Below are 18953 nucleotides of genomic sequence, written 5' to 3'. Positions count from 1 at the left end.
GAGGAAACCCTTTGTAACGTTTTTGGGTGGGGGAAACCACGACACTCTTTTCATTTAACCCTTGGGAATTGTAAGAAACCTTACGATTACCAAAAGACTAATTTATCTTGCGCATACGCGCGACTTAAATACTTGTACCAAATGCCGTTGCAACGGCAACGGAAGTAGCGCCCGGCGTCAAGGGGGCGGACCAGTGGTGGCGGTGGCCCAGGGCGGCCAGGCCCAACACCAACCGCCGCAACAACAAGGCGTCGCGGGACAGCGGGTGGGAAGGGCACCCGCCCCACCGAAGAAGACAACAAAAGGGCCCCAACAGCCAAGTAGGCGAAGCGTCGCTACTTGGTGCCACTCGGGCCAAGTGTATAGCAGTGACGCCAGGTGGCCGGCTGGCCAGATGACCAGCCGTGTTGGGGGCCCAACCCCCAATGTTTTTAGGGGGAGGACTCTCACCCCTGACGACCTCGTCGGGGTGAGTGGAGTCGAGCATGGTGCCGCAGCCGCGGCTCCATCTCCACCGGGGGCCCACGCATCGAGCGCGTCCGAATTCTCGGACGCGTTAGATTTTTCGCCATTGCTGGAGGAGGAGGAAGACCTGTTCTTCCCAGCGTTGGAATAGCACAGCCCTACCCATTAAGCATTTTTTGGGTGGGGGAGTTGTAACGGCCATATCGCAAACGCGAAATGGCGTAACCCCTGGTAGGCCGTTGCTCCCCATAACGTTAAAATTAGCGAGCTTGGGGTGGCAGCGGAACGAGCATACGCTTGTAAAACTATCAGGGGGGTCTAAGAAAGTCCTATTGCACCGCGCAACTGTCCTCGTCGGAATCCCGACAGAGACTTAACCCCTTGACCAAAAGTCAAGGGGGAAGGAACCCTTAGACCCGACTCGAGACCCTGTGTCTATAAAAGGAGGGGCCGGGGACCAGGAGGATATCTTTTTTCTTTTGGCTGCTCACCGAAGAGAGGAAGCTCTTCTTTTTACCTTTTTGTATTTTACTTTTTATTTTAAACTTTAAACGATGACTGGGTGAGTGAGAATAAATTATTGTATTGAAAAACAGTGCTGTATTAGTCTAGGGTAAGCCTACCAGTTTTGTAGGGCTTACAAGTGGCACACTAAAACATTGTAGTATACAGTTGAAGAGAGAAACAGATAGGCGATACAAAAGGATGCGAAAACGAGTGTGGACATTCGGCTCTTTTGAAGAAAGGCCATGAGAAAGCAATTTAGAATATGGGACCAAGTGTAAAGTTTATGGGAAGTAATTGGGCAGAGCACTTAGGTATCGTCGGTACGGTTTAGGCTAAAAATCAATTCAAGAACGAATTTTAGAATTTAACTCAAAATTGGTTCTTTTAAATAGTTTGACAATAAAGCATAATTCTTGGAAAAATATAGGATAAAAGAAATAACATATCCCCGGTTACATCTGTGGTCAGAAGTTGGATCATTGTGGAACGTGCTAAGAATAATTGGATTTATACATTGCGGTTTTACAAGTTGGGAAAGCGATTTAACTATGTTCCTAAATAACAGTCCATTATTGATATAAAACTCGGCTCTAAATTTCCAAAGAGGTTTCACATCCGGTACTGAATTTCCCGATTCTTCTAAAGCAATAGTCTTCTTATTTCCAAGCCAAATTTTTACTTGTCTGATGTGTGGATTCCTTCTGCTAAAGCTCAGGCTTTTCTACGTAGGAGTGAGTGGTTTCCACTTTACAAAGAGTTTTCTCATATACGTTTGAAAAGGTGCGGTGTTCAAGGTCTGAATTAGGTTGTTCTCGGTAGGTAAAATTAGCATTGTCCTGGACAATGCGTCAACATTGGTGTGATTTTTCCCGGTCCGATACTGAATCTCGTAATCGAACTCCACCAATTTGATAATCCAACGGGCAAGTTTCCCTCTCTTTTCTTTCACATTCTTAAGCAAAACCAATGGTTTACGTTTCCCAGCGTTAATGAAATGTCTTCCGAACAAGTACGGTCGAAATTTTTCCATAGCGTACATGACAGCTATTATTTCGCGTTCAACAGTTGAGTATTTTTTTTTTCACTTCTTCGAAGCATTCGACTTTCATATACTACTATTTGTTCAATGTTATTTTTCGCTTCTGATATAAAGCAGCCTACTCTCGTTTCAAAGCCACGCCTACAATACTGGGTAACACCTCATCTAAACGTTCAAATTCAAAGCCACACCCACACCTCGGTACAACAAAGCGCAACAAATCTATCCATTCTTGTAAGAGTATCTATAAATTCTTGACCTTCTTTCTTTTTACTTTAGCGTTTCCGTTAACTAGTTAAAAATCTTTGAAAGGGTAAAAAATGATGCATATATTTGATTTGGCCTAGTATAGAAGCCATTCTAAGCACTTTTTCACACTCTCTTATTTATTTACATTAAAACTCTTTTGGTATTAATAAGTTTTAAAATTTCAAATTTAAAAACTTGTACTTCTCTTTATCTCTCTGCATTAATAATAATGGAACAATAAAGAATGTCTTTTAAAAAATAAATTCAATCAAAGACCGAGACCAATATGATTTGGAAAATAGAAATAAAAAAACATTGTTATTTATTTTGGAAAACTAAAGTGCCAGTCTCTTCGGAGGCTTGGGTTTGAATCCCACCGCTGCCACCAAATGTAACGTGAGCGTAAGAAAACCAGCACTGTTAACATTTAGCGATTTTCAATATTTCTACTTTGTACAATTCTTCCTAAGCTTAGCATTATTCTTTAAGCTTTTCCTTTTTAAAACATACCAAAACCATGCGACCGTACTCGAAGTTAAAAAATACACTCAATAACTACTCCTAACCTCGCGCATAACGGCCAGAAATCTAAAACCACTCTCACGTGTACTCACTAATACAGCCTATATTAAAAACTTCACGCGCTTCCTTAATTTATTTTTATCCAATATTGTTACAGCCCTATATCAATTCTCTGTTCCATTGGTATGATTTTTGAATAAATCATGTACAAATTTATATACACTTGGTTCTTGAAGAACATACCAGATTCACAACATGGGTTTGTGAAGGTCAAATCTGTGTAAACAAATCTTATATCATTCTTGAACCAAATAAAGCCAAAGGTCCCCCAAAGAGGGCAAGTTGACGTTATATACCTAGACTTATAAAAAGCCTTTGACCGCGTATCGTATCCTGTAATACTAAAAAGCTTAATCCCTACGGCATAGATGGCAATATGTTATGTTGGGTGAGGAACTACTTAAACGATAAAACAACCAGCTAATATGCAATGGAGAAATAACCTCCATAAAATAAAAAGTGTCATATATGGGATTCCACAAGAATCATCCCTGGTCCCATTCTATTTAATATCTACATTACATGGAATTTGGAACCGAAAAGCAAATTTATTAATTACTCCGGATGTTTGGTTATTTGGCGATCAATTAGCTTGCATTTGATTTAAAGCAATTTTCATCTGATGTTGTTGACTTGTTACCATAGTCAACTGATCTAGTAAATTTGCATCAGCGTAGCAGAAATAGTTACACTGCCACTACATTTAACCGATGCACGGGGTTTAACAAGAATCCCAAAGCATAATATTTAAACATATATAAATAAAAAAGAAAAATAGTATTGAATTCATTACGTTCAGTTTCAACCTGTAGTTAAACACTCTTCTTTGAAACGTCAGCTCGTGTTTCGAAAACGGTCTCATAACATTAGGTTTTAATGTAAATGCTTCATCCCCAACAATTACATAGGGCATAGGTTTTTCACGGTCTGTTAATGCTTCGGGTTTTGTCATTTATCTTTATCTTTGGTAAGTGCTTCGTGGAGTTTTGTGTTGTCGAACGTGGCATCATCATTACATCGACCATTAGTGCCACCGTCAACAAACATAGCCTAAAATAGAATATAATACTTTAAATATCATTAAATCCCTGGACAAAATGGGTTTCGTTGTACTTTAGCATTAGCATCTACAAGAGCTAGAAGTATCACGCTGAAAGTGCCCTTATAATTGTAATAATAAGAGCCAGAGCTTGGTGGTGCTGTTACATTTATATGTTTGCCATCAAGAGCTCCAATACAATCATTACAATGATCGAGTTGCCACTTAGTTTTAAAGTCTTCCGCTATTTTATACCAGTCTTCTGTTGATTGTGGGTAGAGAATGTGGCTGTCAAAACAAACAAAATTAAGAACAATTTCAGATATTTAAACCCCGTGGCTTTAACTTTACAGTGGCGCTAGTTCATCATATATAACTTCACAGGTCTCGTACACTATGTTGTGAATAGAACTTAGGCCCAAACGGAATTGATAGCTAAGGGAAGGCATTGTTTCTCCTAAATGAAGACCAAACAGTTTTATCCCATTTCCACAAAAGAATCCCAAATGAGCAAAGGGATGTAACAAACCTGTGGCAAGAAATCTCAGTGATACAGCGAGTCTCTCTGCTGCTGGTACTGCTTCTCTAAATAATGTATCTTGTTTTTCAATTCTAAATTTGACAGCGTTTAAAATGTAGGTAAAGGTCTCGTGAGACATTCAAAGATAATTCCTGTAATCCAGGGAATCTTCAAGCCTAAGTTCTTTAATTAAATTAAAAAATTAAAAGCTCCTTTCTCGTTTCGTCTTGATATCCATTCTTTCACCCATATTATGCGCTTCGTTGTTTTAAGTTTACGTTTCTTTTCGGCTAGTATCTTGATTCCCAGCAACGAAGCTGATTGTTTCCTTCGATGATCGGTATAGAGATCCATTTACATAATGGCTTTAAAATACGCAATGCAACTTGGAGCTCAATCAAATACTACCCCAACAGTCGATAAAAATAATAGTAGCAGACAACTATTCAGTTTTATTTCAGTTCAGCTCAGTTTATTAGGGGCATGAGTAAGAACAAATATCAGACTGACAAGTCAGATAGTGTGAACGGTGGGCCTGACTCAAGGCTGACCTGACAAGTCGGTTCGCGGAGTCTGGAAGACTAGTCGGCCGGCTGACTAAAGTTGGTAGTGTGAACGCTATTTCAAGGCGCATTCACATTACCCAACTTTTGTCAGCTGACAATTGTGCTCCGATTAGTCTGTCGCACAAATCAGGTGGTGTGAATATACCGTATGACCTGATTTTAGTCATGTCGGGGACCCGTTTTAATCGCCTAGGGACCCGATTAAAGTCGGGCTGACAATAATCGGGTAGCTTAACAGTGAATCACAGCGCGACAGATTATGTCGCCAGAATCACGTGACTAACGAGCTTTTGGCTCGCAGACGACATTCCTCGAGTTTAGACCTAGGCTTAACGAGTGTGATGATGGCTACGAAGAATAAAACGGTAATGCTACGATATTTATTTGTTGTGCATGCATTTTATAATGCTTTTAATTATTTGTAGAAGTTTACTTGGGGGAGCTCCGATAGCCGACGTTTGATAGAAGTTATTCAATCGCAAGAGTTTATTTACAGTCCGAAACATGTGGACTATAAAAAAACGGGCCTGAGAGATAAAGTTTTTGAAGAGGATTCTACTTTATTTGGCTGTTCTGGTATTTTTCATTCCGTATTTATACATTTGATTGTTAAAACGTGTATATTGTTGGCGTTATGGATATTTTATGCTCTTGTTGTAGTGTCTGATGTTAAATCTCGTTGGCAAGGTCTGAGAACCTATTTCTCTCGTGAGTTGGTGAAGGTTGAATCCTCCAAAAAAAGTGGTGCAGGCACAGACGATATATACGAGCCGAAGTGGGAGTTCTTTTCGGACTTGCTGTTTTTAAAATCATCTTTGCAACCCAGAAAAGCTCGTTCAAGTCTCGACGTACTTCTTCCGAAGGGTGTGAAACCAGTTCAAACGGAAGATAACAACGGGCCAACATTTTTTAGTGATGAAATTATTGAGCCCCTTGAAATAGATTCTGATAATAATGAACCTGATAACGAAAGCACCACAAGAGTACCTTGCTCAGTACCAATTGATGGAGAAAGTTCACGACCAAGTTCAAGTATGCACTCTGAGTACGACACTTTTGAACCAAAAAAAACGAAACAAACTACCCCCAAATCCATTACTGATGAATTTTTGGGAGAAGCACTGTCGTGCCTTAAAACACCGTCGCAGCCTAGAGAAAAGGCAAAGGTTAATGACGAGCATGATATTTTTGGAACTTTTGTGGCAAGCCAAATGAGACTTTTGGAATCATAAGGTGCCGACATACTGCGATGTCAAATCATGCAAATGATTTTTTAAAAAATACATCAAGAGTTTAATGTTTAAACTTGATTTGATTACCAATTTTACCTTTGAGGTATACAAGCCCAAAATGTTTGTTTTTCTTCGAAGTATCCAAAACTAAACGACATATATTCCTTCACCTTTTAGGTTAGGTTTGTGTGTCAAGGCTTCTGGATACCTTCCAGTACAATTTAACCCTTGAGTTTCCTACGTTTGATTGTTTATCTACTTCAATCCTCAAAACATTCATGGTATTGAAATTATTTACAATGTTGAACGACAACTGTATTTTCCATAATAAGAAGTAAATCAAATCAGGATTTATAAAAATAAATCGGGATTTATAATTTATTTATTTTTATAAATCTTGAATTATAATTCCTGAATTTTCTTTTAAAAGTCCTGAATTATTGTTAAAAAATTATTGTTATAAATCTTCTTTTTACAAATCCTAATTTAATTTTACAAATCCTAATTTATTTTCAACTATCCCGAAATATTTTTGTAAATCATGAATTATATTTAAACATAAAAGTTGAATTATGTCCTGTTTGGCGTGCCATACAAGTCTATAAACCATAGATTGATATTTATAATTTAAATTAGGGTTGGACGTTTCATGCATATAACGTTTACTTTACTTTATAGATATAATATTTGCGATGGGTCGATATGCTTGATAAATTTTATATATATCACAATATCGGTTAATTAAAATGAACGCGTTATATTTCTCCGGAAAAGTACAAGTTATTGTTAATCATATCGAATTCGGTTCCACTGAAATTCCAGTGCCCCCTCATTTCAGAAATAGTGCATAAATTCTTCTTGAACCTGTTTCGCCTCATTAGAGAAGATGTATCACTATTCAAGGTAGTCACTCTCCATCCCTGTAAAACAAAATTAAAAACAAAATCTAGTCATATTTTGATTATGAAAAGGGTATTTTTTTAACCTTGGGTCCGCTCATTTCTATATGAAGTCTCTTTGGAGACCGATCTCGATTACCGAAAGATGAACTTTGCCCCGAGAGAGTTGAGGAAATAGTAGAACCGGACCACGTCAGAACCGAGACTCGAAATGACTTAGTCTGGCGAAAGCCAGCTATTCGTGACGTAATAGATCATCACGTGAAACGCGGAGGTGCCTTATCTTCTTATCATATCTTATCTATTACTCGTGTCCACCAAGGTCTATTGTAGACCACTTTTACATAACTAGGAGGGAAATACAAGGGGGTGAAACTTTGCCTTCCGTAGCGCGGGTATTGGGAATTTGCACTATGCAACCTTCCGCCAACGCCTTATTTAAGGATAGTCGCAAGTTTCTGCTCTAGGGGTGTCAGGTAGAATAGAGGATTAACACCCCGCGCGTTACCTTTGACCTTTCTCTAACTATAAAATGTTCAATCGCTGTTATCAAATCATCAAAAAGGCGTGATCTTCCCCCCAGAGCAGACGTGTTGATTTTAGCTCCGACGTTTAAGCCTAAGCCTAGGCCTTGGTGTAACGTATTTTATTATAACTTAGTTACTTCAAATTTAAATTAATTTTATTCGACTTGGTATTTATACTAAATTTTAAACTACAATGAAGCACTGCCTTGCTTCCTGCGAATTTTCAAGAGGCGGACAAAAACATGGAACAATGTTTTTTTGTGGGTTCTGTAAAATCTGGTACCATCTTTCGTGCCTTGGTCTCAAAAATGCCCTTACGGGATCATTTTGGATTTGCCCCGATTGCCTGGAAATATTATTTGATCTCAAAGACCTTCCATCTCAAGTAAATAAACTCGAAGAACAATTCCATGCCTTCCAGACAGACACGGAAAACTCCATAAAGAAACTGGAACAAGATATCACAAAAATCGGCGAAATATGTGATAAAACCTCAAGCGAGCTGCAAGCACGTTCCACTCAATCTCAGAACCAAGAAATTGAAGATATTAGAAGTAAAATAACAGTGATGCAATCAGCCACAGCAGAAAGCTTCATGTTATTGGAAGACAAAATTAAAAACAGTTCCTTACCCAAGCCAAGTACGTTCGCTGGAGCTGTACCGTTCGTAAAAACAAATCTAATTCGCATTAATCAAGTTGGAAATGTAAGAGACCCACTCCAACCTAAAACAGTAACACCGTTTCAAAAAAAAGCTACACAGATGCCGCTTTGCGTGAAAATGATCTTCGAACTGTAGTCCAGCAAAAGCCAACCTCCAAGATGCCAAGCCATACTAGACGAAGCCGGGTTATTGGGTCATCCACAAACCTAGCCTCCTCTGGCCTTGGATCTGCCGAAGAACTAGTAGATTTTTACACGTTCTAATGGGACCGCTCAGCTACAAATAAATCTCTTAAAACATACCTCAAATCGAGGCAAGTGGACTATGTAGATCGGACGCTACTCATTCATCGATTTTACAGTTTCGGTCTTTAATTTCGAAACTTTTGCTAGATGCCTGGGTCTATGATTTTCCTTCAAATTAATTACTTTCATTCATTTTATCTTTTGTATATTTATATCTGTGTATTAAGTGTTTTTGTATTGTCCCGGTAACCACCATGAATAGGCTTTGCTTCTGTGGTTGCCTGCGGTTTACTCGCTAAATAAATATTATTATTATTATTATTGTATATAACATTCGAAGCTTTGAACCGAAAGATGGCAGAAACTGGAAGGGGTTTTTCTTCCGATCTCTAAAAAGTAAATCTCCTGAAATCTTGAAAGAAGACAAATGGCTCCTGGGAATCTGCTGTACCTTATCGCGCAAAAACAAAACAGTTCCAAGTTGTGACTCCATAGCCGGCAACGTAGTTCTCAACCCTGAAGATCTACTTGTCGCCCCAGACATAGTTCACCATAGTAGTATAGGGCTACACTTCGTACCTCCGTAGGTGTAGAATGTAGGTGTAGAGTGTAGGTGTAGAATGTCAAGGTCACAGTGTCAATGCCCTCTCGCCACGCCCCCTTGGGAAACTCGCGCCACCTGGCGCGCCCCCAACTCGCGCGCGCCCCCTCGCGGGAAAACTTGCGCGCCCCCTGGCGGGAAAACTTGCGCGCCCCCTCGCGGGAAAACTTGCGCGCCCCCTCGCGGGAAAACTTGCGCGCCCCCTCGCGGGAAAACTCGCGGGCCCCCGCGCGCCCCCTGGCGGCTGCGCCCCCTGGCGGGAAAACATTGCGCGGGTATCTGGCAGTCCTGTCTACAACTGTATCTGTGACGTCATTGGCGGGAAAACACCTGTCAGTCTCTTCTACAACTGTATTTGTGACGTCATTGATAAGAGACGAGAATTTATTAAACGTACATGGCCAAGGCTTAAATCTTCTACAATTGTATCTGTGACGTCATTGATATAGTAGATGAGGATGAATTGATAAAGGTTGAACTTATAGCTTTAAGCGTACATTGACAAGGTTAAATAGAAAATCTTTCATTGAGAAAGTGTAATTATGGAAAATAAGTTAAGCCGAGTGTATTATAACAGTGAAAGTCCTCTCAGTTACGGTAGCGTTAAGAAATTGAAACAAGGAGTGAAAAATGTTTCGAAGAAACAAATTAAGACATGGCTTCAGTCTCAACCAACATATACCATTCACAAAGCAAGGAGGATATACTTTCCAAGAAATCGTACTTACGTTACAACAGCCAATGAAGTATTTCAGTGCGACTTGATCGATCTACGAAATCTTAAGAAATATAATAAAGGGTTTCAATATATTCTAACTATTATTGATATCCTCTCAAAATATGCTTGGAGTCTTCCTTTGAAAAATAAAACTAGTAAAGAGGTTTTGAAAGCTTTGCGGAGAGTTATTAAAGAAAGAAAACCGTTACGAATTAATGTTGATCAAGGTAGCGAATTTTTATCAAAATTGTTTAAAGATTATTTAAGAAAAGAGGGGATATGTCTTTATACTAGTGTAGGTGCGATTAAATGCGGAGTAATTGAAAGGTTTAATAGAACTTTAAAGGATAAAATCTTCAAGTTATTAACTAGAACGAAGAAACTAAATTACATTGATGCCTTACCCAAAATAATGAAAGCCTACAATTCAACTGTACATTCAAGTACTGGTTTCGCTCCTGTTGATGTCAATATGCAAAATGAGCATTTAGTGTGGAAACGTCTGTATGGTAAACAATCTAGTGCAAAACCACCAATGTTAAAGACCGGTGATCTTGTTAGGCTATCAAAAAGCAAACCTTTGTTCGAAAAGGGTTACAAAGGGTACTGGACCAAGGAAATATTTATCATTTCAAAAATTCTGTACAGAAACCCCGTTTGTTATATTGTGAAGGACTTTGATGATGAAGAAATAAGGGGAGCTTTTTACGAATGTGAACTTCAAAAAGTTATCTTGTAAAATATATAGAATAGTAATTGAAAAATAAAAAACATTTAAAGTTAACGAGTCATGTCGAACGATTCATTTTACGTAACTCTCGTGAGTACGGCTTCTATGAACGTGTTTCCGGGAAACACGCAATCTCATTTTAAAGTTCAATTACCAGCTCCATTGCATTTGAATGGAAACTGGCATGTGGGTTTAGCCGAAGCATTTTTACCTAAAGCTTGGGATAATGTGTCTTTAGACTATCTTTATTTTAGGGCCGGAGTCTACGATTATACGGACAATATTTGGGATCAATTTAAGGTGCAATTTACCGGCGGAACTTTACGTGGAGAAGGTTACGACGCGTACAAAAATTTATTAAAAATTATGAACAATACCATACCACCGGAAATACGATCTTCGGTATACATGTTTGTAGCATATAGTGACGATAATGAAAAAGCTTTTTGCGCCCTGAGGGCTAAAAATGGGTATGAAGTTCAAATACCTGAGGAGATGGGTAAAATCCTAGGATTGAGTTCCATGGAATGGATAAAAGAAAGATTTACGTTTCCCGAAGAACTCGTTAAAAGAAAGAAAGAGGACCCTCTCGTCCTAGATAGTTCCAATAATTTTTTCTACATCAGGAAGAGAAAAGGTCATAAAAATGCTCGAGAGTTGATATTACAAATACAACCGGGGCAATATACAAGCATTGAAAACGTCATCGAAGCTATGACCAATGAAATTCCTACGGAACATAGATCTATGATTAAAATAAACCTGAATCCCGACGGAAAAGTAAATATCAAATGTGTAAATGATTATTATCTACTGTTCACGAAAGAAAAGTCGGGTCTTGGAAGATTGTTAGGGTTTCACGAGGATCAAATGGACTATCCTCTCAGAAATTCAACTAGCAAAAGTATAGCGGATATTGACAAGGGCACTGCAAGTTTATATATTTATACAAATTTAATACTACCTCAAGTAGTTGGTGATGTCTATGCTCCGTTACTAAGGGTTGTGCCTATAGTCAATGATAAATCAACAACGTTAGCCGTCCATCGGTTTCAAAACATTGACTATTACCCATTAAGATGTCCGTCATTTGAAATGATAGAAATAGACATGAGAACTGATTATGGAGAGAATATTATGTTTAAGTTAAACAAATCAGTCATAAAACTTCATTTCATACTCAAACATGACACGAAGTAACATATACCTAAATTACTACTTGAACCAAACCGGAAGTGGTCTTACCGGAAGTGGTCTTAGTCACTTCCGGGGACCAGTATTTCAGAGAGGAAATGGTCTTGGGAGCATTTTTAAAAGCTTAATAAGATTTATAACACCAGTTTTTAAGCCCGTTGGAAAAGCATTAGGAAGAGAAGCCCTAAGAACTGGGTCCAAAATAGCTGGTGATTACATTGCGGGTAGAAACCTAAAAGAGTCTCTGAAATCTAATTTGAGCGAAGCTGGAGCCAATTTATTACAAAAAGCGAGTCAACACTTGTCACAACCGCAAACTGGTTCGGGTCGCCGTAGAAAGCTGAAGACTAGAAATCGAAGCATAAAGAAAAAACGAACCAAGACTGACTTTTTGGACTAAAAAACAATAAACATGGTTGAGGGTATGATGTCAGAACTGGATTTATTCGCGGTACCACCGGCGAATTACAATGTTGAAAATAGTGACTACGTAATTTACAAGCCTTTGGCATCAATTTCGGATCAAGGCCCTATTGAGTTCTTTGTTCAAGGATCTAATGATCTCTATACGGACTTGGCTAAAACATTGTTACAAGTTAGAGTAAAATTACTCAAAGATGATGGTTCTGCATTAACTGCTCTAGAAACGGATGTGGGTCCTGTGAATTTGTTACACGCTGCTCTGTTTAATCAAGTAGATGTGTTTTTCGGAGATACTCAAGTTAATACTTCGACAAACGCTTATCCGTATTTGGCATTCTTTGAAACGCATCTAAATTACGGTGACAGTGCAAAAAATTCCTATCTATCTGCAAAAATGTACTACAAAGATAATCCAGTAGACGCCGCAAAAATGTTTTTAGCTGCGAATAAAAATGATAACAATGGTATGTTGAAAAGGAAAAATCGCGTAGCCCTCTCAAACCCCGTTGATATGATCGGTGATTTACATCTTGATGTGTGTCGAATGGACAGTTTCTTTTAAATAACGTAGATGTTAGGTTTCGATTCATAAAGTCAGTAAACGAATTTGCTATTATCTCAACAATAGCAAATCAAAAATTTAAATTTAAAATATTAGACGTAACTTTACTAATTAAAAAGGTTAAGGTAAATGCGGAAATAATGTTAGCTCACGCTATGGTTCATGAAAAACATAACGTTATTTACCCTATTAACCGGACCGTGTTAAAATACTTTTCTATTAGCAGTGGTTTAACGGATATTACACGCGAAAATGTATTTATGAACAAAATGCCAGCCCGGGTAATTATTGGTTTAGTTAGAACGGCAGCCTTTAACGGCGATCTGAGTTTAAATGGTTTCGAATTTGCTCATTTCAATTTAAACTACTTGGCCTTAACAATAGGGAACCAAACATTTCCCAACCCTCCGTTTACCCCAAACTATAACGTTAACGAGTATTCCCGAGAGTATCTTTCAAATTAAACGGCTTTGGACTTGTTCAAAAGAAATAAAGGAAATTGTGTTTCTTACGAAGAATATAAAGAAGGTAACGTTCTCTACGGATTTGATTTAACCCCGGAAGAGCAAGCTAGTGCTGACCATCTATCACGGAATAAACAAGGAAACTTGAGAATATCAATGAAATTTAAGTCTCCGTTGGTTCATAATGTAACGGCTATTGTTTACGCGGAATTTGAATCGGAAATAATAATTTCAAAAGATCGCACCGTGATTTACAATCCCTCAGGAGAATGAACACCGTAGAAATAAACGAATTTTTAACGTGTGAATCCGTAACAAAACCATTTTTTCTCGGTGTTTTTGCCTTTGATCAAAAACCATTACCACCCAGACAGAAAAAATATTGTTTTTGTTTGAATACGGAACCAAAATCAAGCCGAGGCCTTCACTGGTTAGCAATCTACGTAGATAATGGAATAGGTACCTTTTTTGATTCTTACGGAAATGATCCTTTTTACTACAATCTTGTAGACCTTAACCTTTACGCTAGTAAATGGTATTTTAACAACGTACCTATACAATATCCTTTGTCAGAAACGTGTGGACTACATTGTATTTTCTATTTATTTAACATGTGTAACGGCTATACCCTAGATATGATTATTCAAGACTTATATAATCCTCATGATTTAATGTATAACGAAGCAATGGTACTTTTGTTTATGTGCAATCATTTATTAAATCATAAAGACATGTATTGTAATCAATAAACTTTATTCGTATAAATCGATCCATTTATTTTCCGTCTTTCGTCTTTTGTTTTGTCGTCTTACAGTTATGTTTGATTCTTCTTCTTTTGGTTTGGAATTTTTTTTAGGTTTCCTTCTTAGTTCAAGCGGAGAGTACAATTTTTTCAGTTCTTGATATTCGTGAATTACTTGGGCCATACTGATTTTCCTATTCTTTTTAAACCTTTCAGGATTTGGTAATACAGTAGATACTGGAGCAGTAAATGTAAATGGCGGAGCTGGTGCTGTTACTGCTGGTGACTGCGTTGGCATCACATTTGTAGGTGTTGATGGAATTATATTTGGAGGCATTGTATGTATTAGATTAGGTGTCGATGTGGGAACCATTGGAACTGGCAATGGTTGTACAATAGAGGATTGACTTAATTTTACGGTCGGTGGTTCAACAAATTTCTTAACGTTTAGAAACTTTTGTAGCGTTGTCAAATATTCTCTCAATTTTGTTTCGGATGTTCCTGGTTTTTCAAGAATTTCACTCATTTCTTTGTCTAAATCGGATAGTTCTCTATCTACGGTCGACAAAACTGTCGAAGCCGGAACTAGTATCATTTTTTTCATCGTGCAGCGTTAATCGCCGAAATTACACTAGGTACCAATGTTCCTAGTAGTAAAGGCCAGAATCCTCCTGTTTGATTCGTCATCAAACGACGTTTCTTTTTTAATGACAAAGATTTCAAAGCTAATCTTCTTATAACCCTTTTATGACTCCTAAGTTTTGCCTTTTGAGCCTTGGTGATTGGCAAGCCTCCAGTTGTAATATTATGACAAATATTGCAAATAGCTTTTATCTGAGCATTGCTACTATTTTTAAGAATTTTTTTTCTTTGTTTACTATGTTTTAAAACGTGTAAGAAGGGATAGTGTGGACGAAGTGATCGGGGTACCATCGTTATGGTAAATAATTTATTTTGGCGAGTTCACGTTAATTTAATCCTCGACAAAAACTATCATAGGACCATCAGAAGGAAGGACATTGCTCCTTAAACGAAGTTTATCATCTTGGTCCTGTTTACAATCAATTAATATATAACTATGCGGTTTCTCCGTAGCCATTTCATAGGCTTTAGCTAAAAAATGTTTCTTTTTGGGAAACGTTTGCCGTCCTAGGTATTCAACAGCGGACGAATCTCTCGGAGATTTATAGATAATTATATAAGAACAATTAAGACTTATTGTCCTGGCCTCTTTCCCCTTAGCGAAGAGGTTCTGCGTAATTAAAATCAACGAGGTATTGAGATGATGAGACCCCTTGACAAACCAATCAGAAATATGACTGCTACTATTACACTCGGATGATAAGTCGTCGAAAATCAACAGATTATTTTTAGTCCTATCGAAGAAATCTTCGTCATTAGGCGGTAAACCTTTTATAAAATCGATATTTCCAATTTTTCTTATTAATTCGTCAAATTTTGGTTGATACATAGAATAACAATAAACTATACGATCTGGAGGTGGCTCAATCATTAATCGACTATTTTCCAACAATCTAAACACAAATGTCGATTTTCCCGACATAGTTGGTCCGGAGCAAACCATTTGATAAGGATGAATAAATTTTAATCTGCATGCCATAATTTATAATAAGTGAATAAAACCTTTTTTAGAAAAACGTTAATATATACGTACGAAAAAGGCTGGTGCAAAAGTCGTCAAGACGACCTCGTGGATATGTATCCCGCGAATTACGTTGAAGAAGTTAAGAAGTAATTGTCAAAAATTGCGCTTAATTGAAAAACAGCAGCGCGTGTGTGCATCTAGGGACTAGAGTACGTTACTTGAAATAAACCTCAGAAACAGATGAAATCGTTTCTTCGGTCTCTGCCCCCTCGTTTTATTAAAAATAAAAAGAACGAAAAAAGAAATATCAAGGACAAATAAACAACAACAATATCTCTTCATTTAAAAAACAAACTCTTAATGAAACATCTCTTAGGATTGAGTTCGGGTTAGGTATAGGGTTCGAGGTTGGTTACGGTTAGGGTTTGGGTTACGGGTGGGGTTTGAGTTCGAGTTACGGGTTGGGATTTGAAGTTTAATAGGAGTATAGATTGAGGTTGAGTGTTTCAAAATGGTTAATATTTCCCCGCGAATTACGTTGAAGAAGTTAAGAAGTAATTGTCAAAAATTGCGCTTAATTGAAAAACAGCAGCGCGTGTGCATCTAGGGACTAGAGTACGTTACTTGAAATAAACCTCAGAAACAGATGAAATCGTTTCTTCGGTCCCTGCCCCCTTGTTTTATTAAAAATAAAAAGAACGAAAAAAGAAATATCAAGGACAAATAAACAACAACAATATCTCTTCATTTTAAAAAAAAACAAACTCTTAATGAAACATCTCTTGTTTGTAAAGAAAAACATAAAATAAATGACACTATTAAACATTGTGGTGAACTGTTTTATTATTAATTTTAATTTTCTTAACCAATCAATTAAGTTATTAGGATATTATTTCTGTATTTTTCATAATAGAGTTGAACTGCCTATCTGTACTAGGTTGAATTCAGGGTTCGTACAAACCTGGGAAACTGGGAAAACTAAGGCAAAAAATTCAGGGAAATTTAGAGTTTATGGTAAAATTCAGTTGGAGCGGCGCCTGTACGTAATTAACTGTTAGAACGCGTCTTCTATTGTAGGTCTTGGAGTAGTGTTACGGTTAATGTCTTCCCCCATAAAACCGTGTTCGAAGGGATAATTATTTGACGGACTATGCCAATCAGTAGTTTGTTCGCAATCGTCAGCATCTTTTAATGAGAATAATGGTTGTAAAATGCAGTTGGAACACCAACTTTTGTTATAGTTCCAGATATAATAGAGTAGCGCGTTTTTACTATTAACCTGATAGTGATCAGTTAACTGTTCATATTTAGCGTTTAAACAATCGTTTAAACTATGATGAAAATAGCAACCGGGACATATTCGTCTATAATTTTGAGGGCAACCACAATAGCAAATTTTTGCAAAATATTGGTAATGTAAATGATTTTGTTCATTTGTTAAGATAAATGGTGGCGTTTCTATCCGATTGCGATGCACTAGTTCAAATTCTTCAAACGTTAAGGGAATGAATTCGTCGAACACTATTTTTCTCTCTATAGACGATTTTGATTTACTTATATCCAAATCTTCGAAAGTTCCAGGTGGTCGATGTTTCTCTACTTCGGCGGCTTTAAAAAAGACTGATTCTATTTGCCCCCAAAAAGTTTTCGGTATAAAATTTTTTACATCGTTAAAATTAAAATATCTTTCATTATGCAACTTATATTTAAAAACATGCATCAAATTTTTTATAGCGATATCTTGTAAAGACGTTACTTTAACGTCTTCTATTTTTTGTTTTTTTCTCGGAGATTCTATTATATTTTCTTCTTTCATTTCGGTCACAAGAGCGTGTCTCTTACTTTGATTCGCTGTATAAAATAACTATTTCCCTTTTACTAAATTTTCTAGTCCATTTGAAAAGTATAAAGTACTCACCTTTTTATGGAAATTTGTTATAGCAAGTTGTTAGTAAAGTATTTTCCGGTCCGAATGATTCTCGTCCTTTAAGGTATGCTGAACCGAGGTTCATAGATTTTTGTAGAACGAAGTCTATAACCTTGACGTCACACGTATATTTCGAATTACCTTTGACGCCAACCTTGTTTTCGCTTTATAAAAACACCTGTTAGTTATAAGAGAGAAAAATATAACACGGTATAGGCGCTATATTATTCACCTTAGGTATAACGAAGCCTCGGATCCTAGCTAGCTTAATAGTATTTTATGGAACGAAGTCTATAACCAACAACTGTTAAAGGAGCAAAATATATTTTTATCACGGTATAGGCGCTATATTATTCACCTTCAGGTATAACGAAGCCTCGGATCCTAGCTAGCTTAATAGTATTTTATGGAACGAAGTCTATAACCAACAACTGTTTGTTATAAGAGTGAAAAATATATTTCCAATTATCTTTGACGTCAACCAACCTTGTTTTCGCTTTATAAAAACAACTGTTTATTATAAAAATATATCCTTTACAAAAGTAACCTTGGTTCGAGGGGATTCGAACTCGTGATACATAGAACAACGAGTTTAAAGGCAGATACGTTAACGAGCGAGCCAATGTTACTTGAGGGTGTATTCGGTTGATGACTATAGTACCGTGGATTTATTAATATAATATGATTCTTTCCCCCCGTGACGAAAAGTATATCTGCTGGATAATCAAGTTCGCTACTAACCATAAGTTACTGTATTCAGATCTAAAAACTATCAAATTCTCCCCGCCATAATAATAGTCATGTCTTTATCGAATATACCTTCTCTGTATACCTTGGCTAAAGAAGCGTCGCGCGAAACTTTTAATATACTATACGAGTATGAACTCGCTTCTCGGCATGATCTTTATTCGGGTTGTTTACCAACTCATATCGCTACTGAACTTGAAGAAACACTCGCTACCGCCGGTCAGTGCCTCGATTCAAACATTTTAAACTATCTTTCGGCGCAAGATGTTTTCGACACTCGAGTTAAAGCGCATTATAAACTTTCATTTCTTCAGTACAATTATGTTATGACGCACCCCTCGGAATTACCTCACAATATTCCCGATTGGCGTCACGGTAATCATGTTGTAAAAGACTATTTTAAATTAGAAAATGTTTTTGCGTGCCCCAACAAAAACGCACATTGCTTAAGGTGTCACGAAAACGATTCAAAACGTATATTAAAACTTTGTTCCACGTGTTATTACGATATCGATATGAATAATGAGAAAGACTTTGATCAAGTGACCCGTGTAAAATATCATTCAATTATAGATAGAAACGATATTTACGACAATATCGTTCTGGATAAGGGTAACAATTGGTGTAACAATTGCTACACTACCCCCTTATTCACTATTTTTCCGGAAACCATTTGCAAAGAAACATTTAAAAATATTTACCACG

General features: G+C 37.3%; 1 long non-coding RNA gene across 1 annotated transcript; it reads right to left on the bottom strand.

The window, feature by feature from the left end:
* Positions 1-9458: 9458 nt before the first annotated feature.
* LOC149623845 (uncharacterized) lies at positions 9459-11452 on the bottom strand. The gene is made up of 3 exons (XR_016374640.1): positions 11071-11452; positions 10258-10371; positions 9459-9914 (listed from the first exon to the last, which is right to left on the bottom strand). It is a non-coding gene; the product is annotated as an uncharacterized LOC149623845 (long non-coding RNA).
* Positions 11453-18953: the final 7501 nt, after the last annotated feature.

This window comes from Phalangium opilio, unplaced genomic scaffold, assembly GCF_054372755.1.
Source record: "Phalangium opilio isolate 3A_F unplaced genomic scaffold, DU_Popi_V2 ptg000106l_1, whole genome shotgun sequence".
Classification (NCBI taxonomy): Eukaryota; Metazoa; Arthropoda; class Arachnida; order Opiliones; family Phalangiidae; genus Phalangium; species Phalangium opilio.
Note: the sequence above shows the minus strand (reverse complement) of the source record. Positions and strands in the feature narration are given on the sequence as shown.